This window comes from Rhinolophus ferrumequinum, chromosome 3 (assembly GCF_004115265.2).
Source record: "Rhinolophus ferrumequinum isolate MPI-CBG mRhiFer1 chromosome 3, mRhiFer1_v1.p, whole genome shotgun sequence".
Classification (NCBI taxonomy): Eukaryota; Metazoa; Chordata; class Mammalia; order Chiroptera; family Rhinolophidae; genus Rhinolophus; species Rhinolophus ferrumequinum.
The window spans coordinates 67,251,952-67,273,842 of NC_046286.1; the positions used below are offsets into that span (position 1 = coordinate 67,251,952).

At 40.5% G+C, this 21,891-nt stretch overlaps 1 protein-coding gene across 8 annotated transcripts in view; it reads left to right on the forward strand.

The window, feature by feature from the left end:
- The first annotated feature begins 270 nt into the window (after window positions 1-270).
- Window positions 271-21,891, forward strand: part of DSE (dermatan sulfate epimerase) — a 57,967-nt gene continuing 36,346 nt past the window's right edge. For 2 of the 8 annotated variants that reach the window (XM_033102768.1, XM_033102771.1), the window contains exons 1-2: window positions 1,051-1,187; window positions 17,011-17,160. The gene's annotated coding sequence lies outside the window, so the exon portion shown is untranslated. Of the gene's footprint in view, window positions 291-695; window positions 716-938; window positions 1,188-1,760; window positions 1,781-17,010; window positions 17,161-21,891 lie in introns of those variants that run through there. The other 6 variants (XM_033102772.1, XM_033102774.1, XM_033102775.1 and 3 more) reach the window with 6 other exon arrangements.

Consider the following 21,891-nt stretch of genomic DNA (forward strand, 5'->3'; position numbering starts at 1 on the left):
GTTCTAAGGATTGGATAAACATCTGTCACTTCTGTACTCTCTAGCTCTGGTAGGTTAATTACATGCTAACACTGAGGGAGGCGAAGTTAGCCCTGAGGTGATGGCCCTGTTCACATCAGAAACGTCCCTGGAACCAGGTTGGTGCAGTGGCTGCTTTAAGAGAACGGAAGAAACTTCTCCAAGGGGGCTGTGACTACTAAGGTTACAAATCCTCCTCCTGAAGAACCCAGATGGATGAAGGGTTTCCCTCTCCCTCTCCTCCATCCACCCACACAGGCGTAGGAGATAAGGTAAATGGAATTTCCTTTTGTGAGCTGCATACATCAAATGCTCTGTTCCTGACCCTTTACCTTTGATGATTAAAACCCATTCAGTTTTCAGGGTTCAGTGGTTTTGGAGTTATTGTATTTTATTAGTACAATTAAGGCGAGAACGGCTTCTAAATAGGTGATTTTTCTCCCTTCTGAGAAGAGTAAGACCGAATGCTGGAGAAAAAGAGTAACTGTTTTGTTGAAGGCGAGTGGATTTGGGCAACAGCCCCTGTGACAAGGTTCTCCACGTTTTCCTCTATTTCTTCACCCAGGCTGGACGGAAGCATCAGCTCCTCCCCCTGGGCGTTCAAAAGTATCTTTCGGTTGGGGGAGATTCCGGAGTCGAACCCGAAACGTATGGGTCACTGGGAACTACTACAGCAAGTTAGAATCAAAGAGGCCTGGTAGGGCAGGGATTCGTGGAGTCAGGGCCCGAGTGGAGGGGAAGGCCGAGCGCAACTCGCGAGCTGCGGGTCCCAGGAGAAGAGGGGGAGAAAGCCCGGCGGGCCGGAGGTCGGGGTCGGGCAGAGGGAGGGGGTCCCCTTTTCCCGCTCCCCATTCTCGCCTCCGCGAGCTCTGGTGACGTTGCGGTTTCCTCCTCCCTCCGGCTGAGCCTCGGCGCCCGCCGCGTCCCGCCCTCCTTCCAGCTCGCCCACACCCCGCCCGCCCGCCCGCCTCGCAGTAGCGCCGCCCGAGGCTGCAGCGGCGCATCTCGCGGCGCGGCGCCCACCGGCACCGATGGCGCGGCGGGCGCCTTGAGAACTTGGCTCCGAGGGCGCCGGGCGCCCTGGAGTGAGGCGGCCGGGAAGGGGCTCTGGAGCCTGGGCCGAGGCTGGGGAGGCGAAGCCCGAGAGGACGAAGCCGCGGCGGTGAGCGGTGAGCGGAGGGGCACGCGAGGGTGGGCAGGGGCGCGCGGCGAGCGCCACTCTGGGCCCCGTAAGGCGCAACTTTCTTCCGGAGTCTCGGGCGCGTCGCGGGAGGGAGGCGGAGAGCCACGTCCTCCGCCGGGTGCGGAGCGCGGCGGGCTGCGCGCCCGGTCCCGGCGCGGCGGGGTTTCTGGAGGGCGCTGGAGGCGTGAAGCCGGAGCCGGCTGCTTCCACGGCGGCGGGGCAGGCTCGGAGCCAGCCTGTCGTCTTTTCCCACCCCTTGAACGCCCGGTGCAGAGCCAGGCGCACCGTAAGAACCTGGAGACCGCTTTTGGTGCGTCGGGTCTGGCCCGCATAGCGGCGATTTCCCGGACGGCCCGCGGGGCTCTCTGGCTTTCCTCCGTCCGGTTGGGAGGTACAGCCTCGCGCCCTCCTTTGCCTGCGTCCCCCTGCTAATTGGACTGCTGTTGGTCGTGTGTGCCGATCCTGGCGCTGGCAGCCTGCCTCTGCGGCTGCGGGAGCCGACTGACTAAGCTCGTCCTGAGCCTCCTCCAGACGCTGGATTCCAGCGCCGCTAGGCTTGGCCAACTCTCGGAGAAATTGGTAAACCTCACTCGGAGGCAGCCCCTCGTGGTGGTGGTGGTGGTGGTGGTGGTGGTGGTGGTGGGACGCTTGACTCACTGACTGGGAAGCTCTTTAAGCAATGCCACATGGGCTTAAGATCTGTCGCGGCTGGAATCTGAGCTAAGTTTGTGACCCGAGAACTTTCTCAGTTTCATCGCTCATTTGATTGAGGTAACAGCCTCTGCTTAGGCCGGCTGGCATGAAAGGTTGAAACCGAATCCATTGCTTCTGAAAGGAGGGCTGAACCTCATTTACCTAGAATTCCTTAGGTCAGGAAATGACACTTTTAGTTTCTGTGGATCTTCGTGTAATAAAGTTTTTAAAAAATTTTTTCGTTAGTCACAGATAAGAAAGTCATGGTTTAGTTAATGTTACATTCAATTTCAGAATGGACGTTCTTCCTTAGAAATAGTTTCAAAACAGTTTTTTCCCCCAGTATTTTTCACAGTATAGAATTTAATCTTTCAGGAATTACCTTTTCCTCAGTTTTTTGAATTTCTCAATAAATGATAACCTCTGAAATGTATATAATATTTTGTAATATTTTGTAGAACACTCACACAGTACTACTAAAATCGGATCGCGAAAATATAATATGCGTGGAAGAAATAAAATACAGGATTATCTGTCTGCCTAGTCTGTGCTATTATAAGGCCGCCAAATGGATATAAGTCCTTCTATGAAGGGTATAGGTAAGATGTGTTCTAGTTAAAATAGAGAAAAGATTGAATTTGATACCTCCATCATCTAGTCACCCATCAGTGTGAGTGCAGCAAAAAGCACGAGACAGTGCTAGTCACCGAGGAGCCATGCAGAGGTATATGAGGAACTGCTCTAGCTCTTCTGGGGCTGCTAATACAGACAGGGAGAAACCCTAAATAAACATCTGAGAGTTTGAGCTTGGAAAGCATCATTTTTCATTGATTAATATATGTCAGTATAAGTTTCAAGTTCTAGCGCAATAAAAACAGTGGCCTACAATGTACATTTTTACATTCAAGTTAAAAAATATTGATAGTACAGTCACCAAGTAAAAAGGGATTCTCAGAAAACAAAACAAAACCAAAAAAAACAACGAAAAAACCTTGGACAAAGAGAAATTTGTGACAGAACGCAGTGTAGACCTTTGCCACTGAAGGTATTATTAGGACCATCCCAGTCCTGCTGGGTAGGGGTTGTTTCAAGTTTCCTCCCTCTGAGGTTAGGAGCCTAGTTGTGGGAAAACACCCTGTAAGAAGTCAGCTAGGTTGGCCACAGCAGGTCAGGACCATCATAGGGACTACTGACATTTGTGTGTGCATCTGCTATCGTACTTATAAAATGAGTCCACAAGTTAGTAAGGTTTTCAATGAGATTTGTAGTCTTTCCCTTTCGGTATCAACGGTGCTGCCGTGAGAGGACCTGGTCATTATTCATGAGGTGAAGTCCTTAACTTCACAGATGCTGTCCTGCCTTTCCCAATGCCTTATTATAAAGCTTTTTTAATTTCTGAAAAAGTGTTTTAAAATCATAGGTGAAAATACATTCTGCAGTTAAACAATAAAATATACATTTCTTAAGGTTATTTGTGTTAGTTATTTTGGTATCTTTCAATGGTCTTGGATCACACTGTGTTGCATGAAAGAAATTTCATGATTCGCATTCAGAATTATGATTTCAACACATGACTGGAGAAGTATAAAGGAAGATAAAATATTTAAATTGGGGTTTTAATGTATCAGTAAGCTTTGTTTCCAAAAGCGTAAAGAAATTAGTAATAAAAGGCTAGCATTTTGTGGTTGCAACACATATTGAATATTTCTTAACCATTAGCTTGTTTGAGTCCTAAGTATAGTAAATGCTCTTATCCTTTTTCACCACCCCAGTAAAAACAGAAATATTGTTATCCTGTGATGTGGATGTGGCAGGCCTTTGAGGAGATCTAGAACCTGTGGCAGAGGGAAACATGATCATAGTGGAATTGTTCCATTTACTGAGAGCAGCTAGATCTTTACTTTTCTGAAAGAGGGCATAAGGTACCTGATGAGATTCCGTGACCAACAACCTCCTGAAAGAATGTGTCCAAGCAGAGGACAGAACAGTTTTTACTACTAATGCCTTAGGGTTTTTCTCATCTTGGAATTGTATTATCTGCCCCTATAGTGATCTGTAGAATAAAACTTTCGGGGGAGGGGTCACCAAATTACCAGCAGATGTTTGGATAACACAATAAAATTCTCTAAACCTAGAGTCAGTGCCCAACATGGGAATTAGCCAAGTGCTCATATAAACCCAGAGAAATGAAAAGAAATTATTTTCCCGTGCAGTTCATATGGAGAATTAGTGGCGGAATGGGAAGTAGAGATGAAAATTGCAGATTCCCAAGGCACTGATCCATGCTTCTATTTACTGAGGGCAGTAATTAGAAATGGGTGAGTTTCAAAAACTCTTTGCCAACCCTAATGCCCAATTCTAGGGAATTCCTTTTTAAAAATTAAACTTTGCATTTTAAGTGGATACTATTTTAATTGAAATAATTATTTTTCGAAGAAAATCTTCATATATTTGAGTAAATACGTAGTAGAGTCCCAATTTCTGACCCATCTAAATTTAGCGTTTTACTACTACTTGTTATATATAGAAGAGTGGTCTGGTTAGCTGATGGTGAAGTGTTGCAGAAAAGAATCAAATTAAAAAGAGAAATGCAGGAGGCAGGTGGGGATGAAGGAGAAGGGGAAGGGATTAGACAGCATAAATTGGTAACTACAATATTGCCACGGGGTATGAAAGACAGTTTGGGGAATATAATCAATAATGTTGTAAAGATTTTGTAGGGTGTCATATGGGCACATGTCTTATGAGGGAGACCACTTCATGGACGGTGTAGATGTTTGACCACTGCGCTGTACACCTGAAGCTGAAGTTGAATAATATTGTATGTCAACTATAATTTAATATATATATAGTCACGGGATATGGAGTATAACATAGGTAATAGTCAATGGAATTGTAATAGATACATACTATGTCAGAGGGGCAATAGATTGAAGGTGAAATCGATTCACCACTTTGTGAGGGTGAAATGTCTAACTTTTGCATTGTTTTGTACACCGGAAACTAATTAAAAAAAGAAAAGCAAAGTATTGTGGATGGGTTTCAAGAGGGGGCATTAGGATTAATTAATTCTTCCTTACAAGTTCATATGCCTTCAGACAAATGAAGGAAAGGGAAAGTCCTTGATAATACAGCTACACGAATACTTACATTTTCACATCCCTAGTACTTTTTAATTTTTTTCAAATAATTTGAATATTTTCACATTTTAGCCTAGTGGAAATGGAGAGTGATGTACAGCAGGCATCTTCTCTTCTTAGGGGTAGGGAAATGGAAATCCTGTTATTAATGGAAATGGAAATCCTGTTTAAATTGTATAAAGTTAAACTATTTATCATCTTACAAGTAATAAGTGGCCTACCTTAACTATGAGACTAACCTACATTGCACATTTAATTCTACTTTTCTCCTTTATGACTCCAAATTCATGTTGTTAAAGACTCTTAAATTTTATTTTCCTAAGTAAGTTTATTATCCCTTTTACTACTCACTGCTGTCCATGAACTGCCAGCTCTAGAATGAATGCTTATGTGCTTTCCAGGCTTCTGTAAACTGGCTATTTACAGACCCACTTCCAACAGCTCCCTCCTCTTCCATTCCTCTATATCTCTTCTCATGTCTTGGAAGGATTCCATTGTGGGGCCTCTTCTAATTTCGGCGGAGCCCTAGGCTTGTGGATCAGTTCTCATTAGCTGGCCTCACGTCTTTGGGTGCTTTACCAAGTGTTGCTTATTTCTGCTTATCTAGGCAAGCTCCAGCCTGTTGAGGGTGTGAATTCCAGGTCCTCTTTCAAATGCCCAGAAGAGTATAAACCTGCAGGAGGCAGAGTGTTCAGAGAGATGGTTGGAGATCACAAAGAGGAAAAGGGAATGCTTTTAATTTGGAAAGAGAAGAAAAGATTGCTGAGGCCATGTGTGTATTTCTTGAATGCAAGAGTTTGTTCAGTTCTTAATTCAGAATAACACTGTGAATTTTAATGAGCATAAAAATTACCACTGAATTTCTTTCTTTTTTTTTCAACTCTCTTGGGATATTCCATAAACAAGATGTTGGTAAGTGTTGTCATCAAGTGTTAGTAAACAATACCTGAAAGAACAGAATTTGTCTCTTCAGTAATATCTAGAAGCTGTAAACATACTGATAATAAGCATGACTTATTTTGGCATTGTAGATTTGGGAATAGTTATAACTATTAGGTAAGTTTAGTCTTGTTTTAAAAAATACAACAGAACACAAATAGGAAGTTAGCTCTCAATTACACATACGTGACACATCCATCGTAGGTTGTGTCCATCTGCTTTTCCTAGACAGGATCAGAGTTTGCAACTGAACGTATGTGTCTGCATGCTAAAAAAATGTTTTTGGTATTATTTATAGAATTAATAATGCCTCTCTTGTCCCCAATTAATGCAAAAAATAGCAGGACTGATAGTAAAATTCCATGTGTCTAGTTTACATGCTTTTAAAAGTATAATTTGAATAGGTTCATAGTCAAAAAGCTTCCATTTAAATCTTTCCATTTGAAATATATGTTGCATACACAGATGCCATAGAGTTGTGAATGTGTATTGATTAAATCAAGGCTTTTGTATTTTTCTCATGTGTAACAAACTTAGCTACTAAGCAATAGGCCTTTAATGCATGCAGATGTTGTACCACAACAAAGCTGAATCAGCATTTCATAACATTTAAAAGGGATTTGTAAAGGAAATGGGCTCACCAAGCTTGTGGGTCTATAATATTTTTATTGATGAAGTAGGCAATATACTGACTTTACTGTTGGAGTCTAATGGCTGTTGCAAGAAAACATGAGGGTATTTGTTAACAGTTCCTTCAGTGGGAGGCAACAACATTAGATTGGTTATGTAAATTGTGGTAGGAAGTGTAGTGCTCTGCAGATGATGTTCTGACTCCAGTAGAGATGACTCACTTAGAGAAATAAGAGACTACAAATTGACACTCTCGTTTCGTGTAGTCCTTTAGATTGGTAGAAGTATTGAAAGACTTACTGCATTTCTCAAGTGAGTTTACTTCCAGAAAGTTGTGTCAGTGATAAGAAACTCCAACTGCATGATAAAAAGCACTAAGTAGTTTAAACCTGTTTCCTGCCAAGGTGAGCTCACCACCCTGACCTGTGAGATAGAGCAGTAGTGAAGACCCAGGTGGCCTGGCTGCCGGACAGTCCTTATCTTCTCTGCAGTCTGACTGTAAACTTGTCTCCTTGAAACTACGCCGTTTTTATTGTTTGAGTATATCTGAGGACAGACTCCAAGCACTGGATTTCTAGAATTCCACTAATTCTAGTAAAGAGCGTTTCTAGGGGCCTTTGCAGTTTAGTGATGTCATTCCAGGAGGCGTGAATGGGGCCTGGCTAACCAGCCCTGTAGATAATCTGGCATGGACCAGCTGGATTTTGGAATCACCTGCAGTGTGTACACTTCTCCCGTGGGGGGAATGGGCCTGGCAAGAAAGAAAAAGTAGCCGAAAGGGGGTGTTGAACAGCTGTTTTCCACCTTTCCTGAAGAAAAAGAGGAGGAAATGGACTTACAGCAAGCATCAGGAGGGATTTATGCTAAATACAGGGAAGTTTTTCTGAATGTTTTAACCTTCAGAATAGATTTCTAAAGGAGGCCTTTGAATTCTTCTTTGGTTAGAAAGGTTGAAGTGAGTTTGTCCTGAGGGGATGTTCGTGTTTGTCTTCTGGGGTTCTAATGTTATGACTTCCACTCATCTGGATTTGAAAATCTTAGAAATTAAAAATGATTTAATTACATTGACCTGTGAACAACATGGGTTTGAGTTGCTCAGGTCCACTTATATGTAGCTTTTTTCCTGAATCAATATGTACAGTACTGTAAATGCTTTTTCCTCATGATTTTCTTAACATTTTTTCTTTCTCCAGCTTACTTTATTGTAAGAATACATTATGTAATACATATAATATACAAAATATGTATTAATCGACTATTTATGTTGTTGGTAAGGCCTCCAGTTAATGGTAGGCTATCAGTCGCTAAGTTTTGGGAAGTCAGAAGTTCTATGCAAATATTCTAACTGCACGGGGCATCGGGGCATCGGCACCCCTAACTGCCGGGTTGTTAAAGCATCAACTGTATGTGAATGTAGAAGTGGTCAGTTTTAGTGCCTGAAATACAAGTTGCCTTTATAGTTTCTATTTAGCATTTTTATTTGTTAATACAAAGTATTTACTAACTGGTTAAATACAGATCATACCTAAGTTTCCTTTAACTTTTCATTCAGGCACACATCACAGTGTCTGAAAACTCCTCTATGCTTAATCTGTTTTCACCTCAAACAGGTCACTTTTCTCCACATTTCTAGAAAGTCTTAAAAAAAAAAAAAGGTCTTGGCACCAGACTGTCATGTTTCATTTGGACTCTCAGTAATAATCTTTTCTGTTTTTCTGCTCCATTTTTCATAGTAGAACTAGACTGGCAACAGTGGCCACAGGAACATTCAGAGCATTCATCCATCATCTGGGCAAGATATAGATGTTGCCCATGTCAGAAAGAGTCTGGAAGCTTCTCTCATACCAAACTTTTTGTAGCATTAATTACGGTTAAAAGATTTAATGGTATTTATAGAAACAGTGTGAACTTTGTTTCCTTTTTGTTTAGGAGATTGAATCTGTAGTAGAATTAATTCTGTAGTTTCAGGACAGTGGTTCTATTTTTTTCTCAATTTAAAAATTAGGCAGTACTTAAGATGTAATTTTCTTAAAAGCAGCTTCATTTTGATGCAGTGAAAGTTTTTGGAAAATGCACTCTCAGCCAATATTGGGTCAATGGGCTTGGGGAATGCCAAAAAGTTAACCCAGCAAAGTCAATATCTTAGGCAGCTGCAATTAAGTGTTTCAACTTAGTTTTACAGCAATTTTGAAATGCTTTTCACAGTTACCTTTCTCAAAGGAAATTGATTCTTGGAAGCATTGAAAAGCTTGCAGAGTTACCTTAGGTGAGAGTTTCTTTTGCTGGCCCCTTGAGATGTGAGGTTAATTTCTTCTTTTCTTCCTCTATCTTTACTATAAATCTGTAAGTTAGACCCTACTGGTTCTAAGGGGAACCCAAAAGAAGTGGAGAATGAAGTAAGAATCAATCTGTTGCTTTTGTGCAGCAGTTCAATTTATCCTTTCCTAAACACTGGTGAAATTCTAGGATTCACCTTTTTTCCTAAGAAAACCAGTATTGTTCAGATTGAATTCATCCTGTTAACCATGTGCTATGATAGGGTTGATGAGATTTTCACCATTAAAATTTTTAGACTTGCATAGAATTCTATATAAAACTCAAATTAAATGGTATTTGAGTATCCACTGTAGGAACTTTAAAAATTCAATTTCACCTCTACTTGTTAAATTTCATCTTGCAAGTTTTAGGGTAAGTTGGACCACTTCCAGTGTCTTTCTTGGGGAAGAAATGTGTGGCAGTATTTATACTACTAAATTGCCTAAAATTGATAAACCCTGTGCTAAAGAACTTGAATTGAGCTCGCAGTGTTAGGGTGGTTACATAACAACAGATCCCTCTTTGTGTGCTTACACCATTTTTTCTTGTTGGTGAAGCCACTGAAGTTTGGTGCAGTGATTGCAAGTTTTAGAAAAGATAAGTCCGTGTTACTTGGCAATGAATGCTTTGATATATATCTTTTTCCAGTGTACTTTTGAACCTGGAGAGTCAAATGAAAGAATGCTATACTTTAGCGATAGACATCCTGAAAGGATTTAGTCATTCAGCAAGTATGTGCCAGGTGCTTCTGTGTTTGAGGGGACATCGAGATGAAGGCAAAGAGGGGAGGCATGCAAAATAAATAGGACATAGTTTCCAGCCTGGAGGAGCTATAAAATCTGGTTGGAGAGGGATAACTGACTATGAAACTTTGTGAGAACAATTAAGTGCTGAACAGAGACAAATGCATGTAGTAGGGTTGCAGGAAGGAGGAGATCTGTATTGATTTCACAGGCAGAGAATACTCAACTAGGAGGGGAGAATGAACTGAGTCTCGGAGGATTTTATGCCAAAAAGGGGAGGGAAAGAAGCATTGCATGGAGGGTGAAGGCACAGGAAGAGGAGTGAGCAGCAAAGTGGAGTGGCTGCCAGACTGAGGAGAACTTCTTAGTAAAATCATGGAAATTCACTTATCTCCTTTTACTTCTCTTTCCTTTCTCCCTTGCATTCCTCGTATATTCTTTCATTATTTCCCACAAATATTTTTAGAAGGTCTGTATTGCATGTAATCAGTGGTGCTTGATACTTTACGAACACGAGACTCACCCCTACCTTCCAGCAGCTTGTACCTGAGTAGGTGAGCTCGACCTCAAATCTCTTGGGTCCAGAGAGGACTGAAACAATAAATGAGAGAAAGGAAGATAACATATGCTTGCAAATAATTTGGTATGCCCGTAAGGAGTACTAAATGCAAATTAGTAGAGACAGTGAAAGCTATTAATATTCTTACTGACCCTCCCTTTCAAGCCCAGTTCAGATCCCACATTCTCAGTGCATCCTGCCTTCTTTACACGAGCCAGAAATGTTAACGTTTGTAAATTTCAGTAGTACTTGGTCATTCTCATGTGTACTTCCTTTTGTGTTGGTGGTTTGTATAACTATATTATTTCTTCTGCCATCTTATAAGATGATACAAGCACCTTTTCGGCTGGCCTCATGCCTCAATTCCCAAAGAATATTGAGCAATGCATATATGGGGCCCCAGAGGAGAAAACTTACGGATGGAGTTGCCAGGGATGGCTTCAGGGAACACTGTGTTCTTTGAGAAAGGAAAGAGGTCCCCATGTGGGGCAGAAAGAGGGAACAAAGTACCTCAGACTGGGTGGTTAAATAGCAGAAATGTATTATCTCACAGTTCTGGAGGCTAGAAGTCTGAAATTAAAGTGTCAGCAGGGTTGGTCCCTTTTAAGGCCATGAGAGAATCTTTTCCATGCCTCTCTCCTAGTTTCTGGTGGTTTCTGTCAGTCTTTCATGAAATTCCTAGATGCTTCTTGAAGTTTCACCCCAATCTTTACCTTCATCTTCACATGGCTTTCTTCCTGTGTGTGTATGTCTGTCTATCTCCAAATTTCCCCTTTCTATAAAATCACCAGTCTTACTGGATCAGGGGCCCATCCTACTCCAATGTGTGACCTCTTCGTCACTAATTATATCTACAACGACCCGGTTTCCAAATAAGGTCACATTGTGAGGTCTAAGGGATTAGGACTTAAGCATGTGAATTTTTGCAGGACACAATTCAACCCATAACAGATTCCATGTCGGCTCCTTTGAGTGTACCACGCTGTGACCGTGGTGTGGTGAAAGGATTGTAGGAAAGAGGAAGACTGTAGGTTTCTATGAGAAACGATTAATGAGCTGTCCTTGGCTCTTCTATCCTGTTTGCCTGGACCTGAACCATTTCCGGAACAGCCACAGCAGTGGACATGTCACAGAGGGCCTTGGGATATTGGTGTCTCCTGAAAGGATCTTTTGGCTTTCTTCTTTCCAGTATGGCATTCTTTGTAACTTCTTTCTTTTTGGGATTGAGTAATACAAATATTAAGATAAGTTTAGGAACATTATGCTTGCACTGGATAACTTCAGTCTTTTCAATAAATTTGGATGATATATCACTGTCTCAAGAGTACAGGCGATAAAGGAAGAATTAATGTTTTTGGAAAGAGGCAAACATCTAAAGTATCAATGATAAGGATTTTATTGAGGAGTTGATTGGAAACGAATAAGTGGGTGGATATGTAGCTGTGAGGTAAGATAGAAGTTGATGCTTCTCGGGTATACAAGAGGGATTGAAGTAGAATGGGATTGAGGTTCCTAAATCACTGAGGAAGTTAGAAATATCCCCAAATGATTACCTGTGAAGTTACCTGTGAAGACTATAAAAAGATACGTTGATTTTAAGTGAATAACGTGCCAGGAGAGTCACTCCGAGAAAGACGCTAAAAGAACTAAGGTGGCCCCAGGAATGAAGAGGCTGGTTCCATCTTCTTGTGTGTTAAGACGAATGAGATTCGGTCTTCACAGGAGAGCACAACAGAGGATAAGGTGTCACTGAAAGAGTCAAAGATACTTCATAAAACCTTTAATTTGGAAGGACCTTAAGTGGCATCTGGTCCCTCCCCCCACCCCATTTAACTCAGGAATCACCTGACAGATGGCCATCTAGTCTCTGCATTGACTTAGGACAAGACATGAGAAGAAAATTTAAAAAAATTTAAATTAGTGCTAAAGGAGTTTTCTCCAGCATAGATGAAGAGAATTTCATTAGGTTTGACCAAAAGAAGTAGCTAAGTGGAATCTGGCTGTCAGCAGAGATGGAGTAAAACAGGCAGGGTGGATGGATATGGTAGGTAAATGCTTGGGTTAGGAGATACAAAGAATGGGGCTAACACTCTCAGCGTAGGATGCGAAAGACAGAATGAAATATAGACAGTAGATTGACCAAGACAAAGATATAGACACTGAGTTAAACATCCATGACCTTAAACATACACAAAGACACAGACATTAAATATTTGGCCCTGTTTTAGGCTCTGAGTTGGGGTATTTCTGGCAGGAGTATGTGTTTTGGCCTGTGGATCTAAGGCAAGCAATTCGGAGGTTATTCTTTTGTTCTGCATTGTGTGTGTGTGTGTGTGTGTGTGTGTGTGTGTGTGGTGTGTGTGTGTGTGTATGTGTGTGTAGTCTCCAGCAGTCCCGCAAAACTTTTCTTTTCCTCAGAAATTGTTTTCTGACTATTGTTCCTTTTTACAGATCTATAAAAACTCAGCAGGATAAGTTTTTTAGCACAAAATAATAGAAATGATAAAGGTATAAAATAAATAATATTTTATTAGAAACCATCCTCATTCTTTTGAATTCTCTAGAGAAATGTTATCAGTTCAGAATGATTTTTCTTAAATTTGCTAATAATAGCACTAATAAAGCCCTTATGCCAAACAATTAAGTAATAAAGGGAACTACTTTAAATTTCAAAACAGAACAACCTCAACAACAAGTCCTTGCGCTGAAGCAGTCATCCAGTGGAGAGAGAGGCCTGGCTAGTGTCCCCTGAGAGAGCAGGAGATTGAGCGGTAGGATGTCTAATCCCATGCAAAATGGGCTAAGAGTTTTGAGACGACATTAGGAAAGACTCTGAGAAACCCTTGAAAACCATCCGTGGAATGGTGGGAAACAAAGGACTCGGAGGAAGTGGACTGCATCCGATTGGAGGTGGCCCCTGCACGTTAACAAGGGTGTGGCAAGACTTGGGGAGACTTGTGAGCCAGCTGCAGCCTGGGGCCACATGGTGAGAGCGCTGTGCCTAAGGGAGGTGAGGGAGCGTGCTGGGTGTGACAGCAGCTCTCAGGAAATTCTGCGATCATCACCTGGATTAACCTTGAAAGTTTCAAGCATTGTAGTACATTTTATCTCCAAATGGTTTGTCTTGGTACACAAAGATTTTTATTGCTTCTTTTTATGTAGTTATATTTATACAGCTCTATAATTATATGTGTAGTTATCTCTGAGTTTTTACAGGTTTACGTCTTGACATGTTCGTCTATTCACTAAATCTCTAAGTGTTTATTAAGTGCTAGACACTCTTCTAGGTGTTAGGGAGGGAGCAGAAAGAAAGTGCCTTCGTGGAGCTTACATTCTAAACGGGGGAGCCAGGCACACAGAAGAAATGAGTAAATTATATAGTCGATGAGAAGGGTGTAAATGCTATGAAGAAAATAAAACTTTGAAGGGAGTTAGGGAATGGTGGCGGTTGTACATGGTAAGGATGTAATTTGAATAAGATGGGGATGATCACAGCCAGCCTGACTGAGAAAATGACGTTTGAGCAAACACTTAAAGGGGGTAGGGGAGCAAGCCACATAAATGTCTGTGGGATGCATTCTAGGCAGGAAGGACAAGCACACAAGTGCTGAGGAGGGAGGACTCCCCTTGTGTTTGTAGGGTATCCGATGGACACTTGTCTCGTTAGGGAGAACACCTCAGGGATGATGTAGATGCCTGATCACTGCACTGTACACCTGAAGCTGAAGCTGAACAATAATGAATGTCAACTACAATTTTATATATATATATATATATATAGTTACAAGAAGCCGAGTACAGCATTAGGAATAGAGACAGTGGAAATGGAATGGCTGTGTGCGATGTCAGAGGGGTAGTGGATGGGGGAGGGGATTGTTACTGTGAGGGATATAAATGATAAATGTCTAACTATTACATTGTTTTGTGCACCTGAAACTAAAAAAAAAAAAAAATGTTACAAAAAAGAAATAAAGAATAGACAGGAGGCCACAACTCAAGAAGGGGGAAAGAGACAAGAGAGTTGTAGGATATGAAGGCAGAGAGGCCAGACCATGCGGTGCCTTGAGAACTATTGTCAGCACTTTGGTTCTTAACTCTGAATGAGGTGGGAAGCCAGCAGAGGGTTTTTAATGCAGTGGGGACATAATCTGACTTATGATTGAACAGCTCTGGCTCCAGTGTTGAGGGTGACTGTTGGGAGGTAAGGGTGAAGGCACGGAGGGAGTTTGGAGGCTATAGCAGTAATTCAGGCAAGACATGGTGTAACGTGGGCTGGTACGGGGGTGGCGAAAGGGGCTGGATTCTTGATGTATTCTGAGATGGACTCAACAGAATTTGCTGATTGTTTGGATATGGAGACAGAGAGGGGAAGGAAAGGGAAGGTGGAGGAGTTTGGGCCTGAGTTGCTCGTAGGATTGGTTGCCAGTAACTGAAATGGGGAAGTCTGAGAAGGCAGAGCCTGTATCTTTGGGTTAATTACATCCGTTTATCATTGTTTTACAAAGCAAATATGTGGTATCCTGAGTTTTGGTTAAGATTCATAAGAGAACATTCAGCAAGTACTCAGGGATTTCGAGGACAAAGAACTGATCTGTGAGACAAAAATTTTTGACCAAAAAAAGTACATACAAAAAATTGTTTGAGGATGTGAAAGGCAGCAAAAAGAGTAAGTTTATCATTGGTGCGTGTTTGAAGATTCAAAAAGTGGAAGGAAGCTTGAGTATAAGTAAGGAATAAAAAAGCTCTTTATGTATAGTGCTGAAAACATCACTCCATATATACTTATCCAGTAAATGAAATTTTTATTTTAAATTGAATGAACTGGAAGTGTAGCTTTAACACCAGCAAATTACTTTCCTAGAAATTCTTTTAAGCTTTTTGCCTAGCATCTATCTGTTAGACAATATCTAAAGCTTTTAAGCAGTCTGTAAGTCCAGTATATTCTGCTGTGTCCTTTGCTTCGGTAGTAACATCCAGAATCCTTTTCCTGGATATGAGTCAAGAGAACAATAACAAAAGTTGAGTAAAGAGAAAGATTTGGTGAAAAGTATCACAACATTTTCTGTTCTAATGGGAAAAAAGAGTTATTGCAAGACTCTCCTGATCTTAACAGGAATTTAGATGATTGGACTAACATGAAGGTTGGGGTCTCCAAGACCACCTTTGGGCTCAGTGAGTCACTAGAAGGTGTTACAATCAGGGTTGTTTGTGGTTTAATACAGCCAAAGGATACAGATTAAAATCAGCAAAGGGAAAAGGTGCTTGGAGCAAAGTCCAGGAGAAACCAAGCGTAGGCATGTAGGTGTGCTTTCCTAGTGGAGATGCACTCCCAGCCACAGTGTGCAACAGCCATGTACAGTGTTGCCAGCCGGGGAAGCTCCCCCAGCCTTGGTGTCCAGAGCTTTCATTGGGGTTCAGTCATGTAATCAGGCAACACTTGCATGACTTACTTCAGCTATTCAGACTCTAGCTCCCCCGCCCCCCAGAACAAAGATAGGAATTTATCATAAATCACACTGTTAGTATAAACTATCTGATCACACTGGTACCACATGACCCAAGGCTTCAGGCATGCATGCAAAGAACTCCCATCCAGCAGAAAATTACAAGGGCTCCCAGCTCATCTCCCCCGAGCTAAACAAGGGCCAGTCCGGAAGACAGGCCTTTCTTGGAGATGTGTAGTGTACGAGCAGTAGGCCTGCTGAGTTAACCCTTTCCTGCGAAGCATGGCATTACCTTCAACATGGTATTCGTGCTGCTTAGAGTCATTATCATTAGGGGTAAACTTATAGGACCCGATCCTGGAGGAGATTATATAAGGACAATCTCCAAAGATACGTAGTTTTAGATAAATTCATGAATGAGCGAACCAGAGTAGATTACATACAAAAAGTTAAACGTGTTTTGTGGTACTTCACCTAAAAATCTGTCATTGATGCCATGACATCCTACAGAAGTTTGTAGATACTGGGCTAGAAGAACAGTGGAAATGGGGGATTGATTGAAATCAGGAAGCGGCAAAAGAGGAAATGTAAAGAGGAAATGTGGCCTGGATGTTGCTGGTAAGGCAGAAGAATTGGCTCATGTGATTATGGAGGCTGAAAAGTCTCATGATCTGCTATCTGCAAGGCGGAGCCCAGGAAAGCCCATGGTGTAAATTCCAATCCCAGGCAGAAGACTGATATCCCAGCTCAGGGAGGGAGGACAGAGAGGGGATGGTAGGGTAAGGCAAGGAGAGAAGGGATGGTGGAGAGAGAGAGAGAGAGAGAGAGAGAGAGAGAGAGAGAGAGGTTTTTCTGTGTAAGCGCACACACAAACACACACATTAGTATGATGTATCAGTAAGCTTTATCTGTCTGTATAAATTTGGTTGATGGAGAAGTAGTATTAGATTTGAAGGCTTCTTTCATCCTCAGATGTGTTCAGTTACTTGGAATATGTACCCTGAGGGTTATAAATATGCAGTTGAGCAGGAAGAAGTAGAAACCTCTTGGCATCAAATACTTTATATTTGTCAAAATATTTGATATTTTTAGGCTCTTGAAGAGTCTGCAAGGTTATGAATACACAATACTTTGTACCTATTTTTTTTGAGCGCTTCCTCCTGGTGTCATGGCACACTTCCTTTCAGTGGAAATGACCTTGGCGTTCTCATTGAGATGATGACTGCTAGCATTTACTGAACACCTTGTAAATCCTAGGCACCCTTTTATTGCTTTAAGCGTATCAGCTAATTTAAGATCCCAGAAGTCCTGCGAGGAAGGTGTAATTATTTCATCCATTTTACAGAGAAGAAAACAGGGACATGGCTAAGGATATGGTGGCCCTGGGTATTCAAACCTTGGAAGTCTGTCTCCAGCTTGTGCCCTCAACCACTAATCACGTTCTGAGGTGAATGACCATAGTTTGCACGTGGGGGTAACACTTCACTGGAAAGTGGTAAGTGCTTTTGTAGGTGTTACCTCATTTAATCTTCCAAGCAGTCTATGAGACAAATACCATTTTAATCTTCATTTTAACTCAGGGACTAGGTTTAGATAGTTAGCATGCAGTGGTGAGCTTGTAGCCCTTTTAACCACCTCACCAGTCTGCCCTCATGAATCTACGGCAGGAAGAAAAATTTTACTTTAGTTTTCATTAGCATTTCATGGTTTCATGTAACTGTTATTTGAAACTGTATGATGTTATATTTAGCTATTGGTTCATTATCTCTATTCATCTTCTTTTCTATGCTTCATTATTTTTTTAGCCAGTAATGCCAGAAAAGAGCATTTTCATGCTTAAAGCTATTGCTGAGAAAGTTAAAGGTGGTTTTTCAGAACCTTCCAGAACATCTCTGGTTACTTACTATTTAGAAAAATTTTGGAAAAAAAAATTATTTTTGGGGGGGGGCAGTTATAGTGGGTTAAATAAATTGCTTTGAACTAAGGGAGAAATTCCTATTTAACAGAGTAATACAAGTTACTGCAGTTTAAAAAAACACACTGAAAACCTCAAAAACAGCAGCTTCTTAGTTTTTTTTTTATCCTATATTAAGAGGAAAACACAGTTTTTTTGTTTATTTACTTTGTATCCTCATGCCCAGCAGAGTTCATGGATTTAATAGCTGCTCAATACATAGCTGAATTAGTTAATTAATATTTACAAGAATTTCTTACTTCCAACATGGATAGGGAATTGCTATTCCAATTCTGGAAAACAGTGCATTGGAAAACTTAATGCGTATGCATAAATTGCTACTTTTTAAAAGATTCAGAATACCAAAAAGAAATATACTAATTATACTCGAAAATACTTTAAAATGTTGTATTATAACACCATCATTAAGAAAATCAATTCAAATTATAATAAAGAAGTACCAATCAGAAGATTTCCAATTGTTAGACTTCTAGATAAACTAGAATTTACTTGTAGCTTATCTTAGAAAGTCTAACCATTTCATTTTCTTTTAGCCTTTCTGTAAGCAAAATGAAGTACTCCGGTAGTTGCATCAGTGACTTTATAGACCCCTTCCCCCCAATTTCTACTCTGCCTTCTCTTTGCCTCCATGAAAATGATACAGATTTCATTGCCTTTCTACATTCTGCAAGACAACCACTCTCTCAAAAGCTAGATTGTAATGTTTCCTAGTTTTGTAGTAATGTGCACCAAGCAAAACTCTCCTACTAAATTATGCCTCAGTTTGCTAGCCCCTAAATTACTCATTCAAGTAGTCTCTGATGAATGGGAGATGGAGCCTTCAGACTTAACACCAGAAAATATGTGTGGCCATTTTAAACATAACTTAGATTAAGGATTCTTCTCATATAAGGAATTTTACAATTATTATTGTTGGTGTAAGAAAGAAGTGAGCTTCAGATTATGAGAAAATGTGGTATCTTCACAGAAACTTTCTTGGGGACAGTATAGAACTGTTCGTGGCTCAGAGCTTCACAAAGCACAAACCTAACCTAAAGTTTCTCCAGTGTTGAGTGTGGAGTTTGTGAACACCATTATTATCCATAGTGTGGTTTTGCTGTGTGGGTTCAGGGTTATAATTACTCTCTCAGTAGTGTGTGTAAATTCCTGGGGGTTCCATATGGTATAATTTCATATTGTGGATTTTTGTTTGGAAATGACTTTTTAGGGAGATATATTTCATTTCACCCTTAAATAAAGAAACAATAAGCCTTCAGTAAAAGCAACTTTCATTTTGATTAAGAGCCCTTGGTTTTTAAAATTTGATTTTTTGGCTGAGTCCGCAGAGTTTACACATCAGGGAGTATAATTTTAGGGAATGATTGTATAGTACCCAAACCATATGTTTTCTTAGGATTTGACATAGTTAAGAATAATGTCAGATTTATTTCACTACAAAAATTTACCAGGAACATATAAGGTTTATTTTGCTAGTGAAGAAAAATTATTTTTCAAGAATTATCCTAATTGTACATGTAATAAAATTGAAATAGAAAGGTAAAGAGAACTTTAAAAATGTATACATTCCATTAGTTACAATATGTGGAAACAGTAAGGGTAGCATGTATGAGACCACGGCAAGATGTTTCTCAAATACTTGGAAATGGGTTTCTTTGAGAGTTCAATTCTAAAATAGATCAGAGAAGGAAATGTGCAGCTTGTTGAGGATGTATTAGTACTCTTAGGCCATCAGAGTTTGCCTAAAATGAGACTGGAGGCCTAAAGACAGAGGGAACTAATGGAAGCATGAGCAAGGAAGAGTCATAGATGCTAATGTCTGCGGGTCTACACATTTTCCAGGGGAAAGGTATGATGTCAGGGCCATTCAGTTGTCTGGTCTGCGGGATTGTTTTAGTGTTTTATGAATATGGTATATCTAGGCCTAGTGTGGAGGTATTTGACTGTCCTAATAATATAACTAACTACTGTGCCCATCCATTGGGTTGGGAAAACTGGAACACCTACCCTTGGGCTGAGCTTGGTGGGGGTGGTGGCAGGAGCTATGGAGGATGTACATTTTGCTCTTTACTAAATATCATTACAAGTCAGTTTTAAATTTTTTATTTTTAATGCTATCTCAGACACTGACAATCCTTTCAAGTGCAGTTATGGCGGTGACCATGACTGGTTGAGGTACTCCAAGCTCAGAGCCCTTCCCAGCGCCTTTGTTTTGATTCCTTGTTCACCAGGCAATTATCTAGTAATTTTACTAGATCAATAGTAGTTTTCCAATAAAGCCAGAAATGTTTCCCAATTGGCTTGATCACTGTATTTCTTATAAATGAAAGCAAACAGTTTGGTTTTATATGTGTTGGGGGAGGAGAGTTTTAGTTGTTTTTATTTTAATATCGGAGAGCATCTCCTGGGGTGTTTAACTGAGATACTGATGACACTGAGCCAAGGCCAGACTGGGGACTGAGGTTAACTCATCAACTCTGGCAATGGCAGCAGATGTGCCCTGAGTAATCATGTATCCCTTCCGTAATATAAATTTGTTACTAGGAAACAGCTCCCCAGCCAGAGATTGTATTTCCAAGCCCCTATATCACTTGGCCTTTCTTTTGAAAGAATATGGAAGATGTACGTAAGAAGCAGTCGCCCTTTTTACACCAAGAATCAATGGCTTGCGAAGCAATCAAACTCAGATAATAGTTTATTCAGTTGTTATTCTTTTCTTTGGGGGCAAAACCTTCAACAGATACTTGAAAACTTTCAAGGGTCATGTGCTTTCCTTTCTAGTGAATGTTGAGCTTACTGTGATTGATACCATGTTAACTCGAAAATAAGAACTAGTTGGGCAATCATCTCTAATGCGTCTTGTGGAGCAAAAATTAATATAAGACCGGGTATTATATTATATCATATTATACCAGGTCTTATATTAATTTTTGCTCCACAAGACACATTAGAGATGATTGTCCGGCTAGGTCTTATTTTTGGGGAAACACGGTGTGTTAAAGAGTCAGGAGCATCGTTTTCTAATTTCAACTGTTTCTAACAAGTGGCATGACCTTGCCCTAGACAGTTAATATCTCTAGTTCTCATTCTTTTGCTTATAATATTTAGTTTCTTCAAATAAAGTATTGTATGGATAAGTTAATGTAGTCTTGTGTGTCTGAAACATCTTCCCTTTTATTAAAAATAACAACTATTCATTGAGCTCTTCGTGTCAGGTTCTATGCTAAGTGCATCACATATTTAATCGCCCCGTGAAGTTGGGACCATTTTATGGATGAGAGGATGAAGACTTTTGAGGGCAGAAGTCAGTTGATCAAACCTAGTAGACAGCAGAGCTGGGATCACCCTCATGTCTGCCCCACGCCACAAACACACACGATGTTAATTGCAATGCCTAGCGCCTTAGACGTGGCACAGAAGAGGGTCTTTAATCCATCTTAATTTGGGATATGTTTTACTTTCTGCAGGGTGATTTCTCTCTTCCATCTTTATACTTTCTATGTTTTAAAAATTATTTTGTTAAAAATATTTCCTAACACCAGACGAATTAGAATAATTTTTGTACTACCATGTGTTTCATTTATAAACAGTCCCAGACTATTTGGAAGCTCACTTCATTTTGGAAACTTGATGTGTATTAATCTCTGTTCTCAACTCTTCGTTTTCAGCGTACTCTTTCTGTGCTTTCTTTGTGTAATGATGGCAGAAGTGGAACCTTTAATGCTGAATGTTGTTAAAAGTGTGCTCAAAAGAAAGAACATTGGTTTAGGATTTAGGAGATTTGAGTTCTAGTTCAGCCTCTGAAGTTTACTCTAAGGTACTGTTAGAATAACAGTGTACGGTAACTTTTAATACTGTTTTGCCTCTGTAAAGTCAAAGATCAAATATTTGAAAAGCATTTCACACAAAATTTCTCTGTGTGTCAGCAATCATAATAGCTGCAGTGGATTGTTCGAATCAGAATGAAAGCAAAATAATTGTTGGCTTATTGTTGCTGTGTGAGGACCTACTTAAGATAATTAGAATTCAAGCATCTTGTTAAATACTTTTTATATCCTTTGGCTTGGCCTAAGCAAAATGCCAAACTAGGACTGCTACAGATATATGTGGGGCATACAGGCAGAAAGATGATCAAATTGCTATCTGAATTATCTTGTAGTGACAGGTTAATTCTTAAAGGACTATATTGTATTCATTGATTAGGTCAAAATTTGGGAATATTTTGCTCTTTGAGCTATGTAGAACGACACAAAA